Source organism: Poecilia reticulata, linkage group LG3 (genome assembly GCF_000633615.1).
Source record: "Poecilia reticulata strain Guanapo linkage group LG3, Guppy_female_1.0+MT, whole genome shotgun sequence".
Classification (NCBI taxonomy): Eukaryota; Metazoa; Chordata; class Actinopteri; order Cyprinodontiformes; family Poeciliidae; genus Poecilia; species Poecilia reticulata.
In genome coordinates this window covers 27,714,795-27,715,461 of record NC_024333.1, presented here as the reverse complement: position 1 = coordinate 27,715,461, position 667 = coordinate 27,714,795, and the positions used below count along the sequence as shown (strand labels likewise).

General features: G+C 34.5%; 1 long non-coding RNA gene across 1 annotated transcript; it reads right to left on the bottom strand.

Moving 5' to 3' along the window:
- Positions 1 to 205: 205 nt before the first annotated feature.
- Positions 206 to 433, bottom strand: LOC103462798 (uncharacterized). The gene is made up of 2 exons (XR_533400.1): positions 318 to 433; positions 206 to 237 (listed from the first exon to the last, which is right to left on the bottom strand). It is a non-coding gene; the product is annotated as an uncharacterized LOC103462798 (long non-coding RNA).
- Positions 434 to 667: the final 234 nt, after the last annotated feature.

Below are 667 nucleotides of genomic sequence, written 5' to 3'. Positions count from 1 at the left end.
AAATGTTCTACATTTTAAGAATCAAAAGGTTTGTGAGGACTGTAAATTTAAATTGTCCAAAGTATTGAAAAATATAATAAGGGACTTGATTACCAGGTACTCGAGTGTTGCATAGGTCTTCTTCGCAGCAAGTGGAATTGGTCAGCTCTCTCACATTTCCGAAGGTGATGGACAAATCATAACAAAACTGAGGAATTGCGCACTGTTTCAGATTCCAAACAGAAACCACTCTGCCATCTACAGTCAAATAAAACAAATTCTAAAGTGAGGCGGTGCCAAACTAATAACAAATTACTGGAAACCAGGCAAAGACGTACCTTTAATTAAGACTTGAGTTGATGATACACATCTAGATTCATATGGGTGACAACCATGAATCTCCTCCTCGCAAATTGTATTGGGTGTCGACGCACAATAATGACATCTCAGGTTTCTCGCTAATTAAAACAAAAAGAGAAAATGCACTTTTAAAGTAAGACRATGAAATAACAAAATCCTGTTCTTAAGACAACAAAAAATGGCAGAATCACATCAGCACAATCAGTGGGGAGAAAAATAAATTAGATTATTAATGTAGTTTTTTAATGAAAGAAAAATTAAGTTTAATGAAATCACACTAAATGCAAAGTTACCATAATTTCAACCGTAATCAAAAACTTGCCTTCCG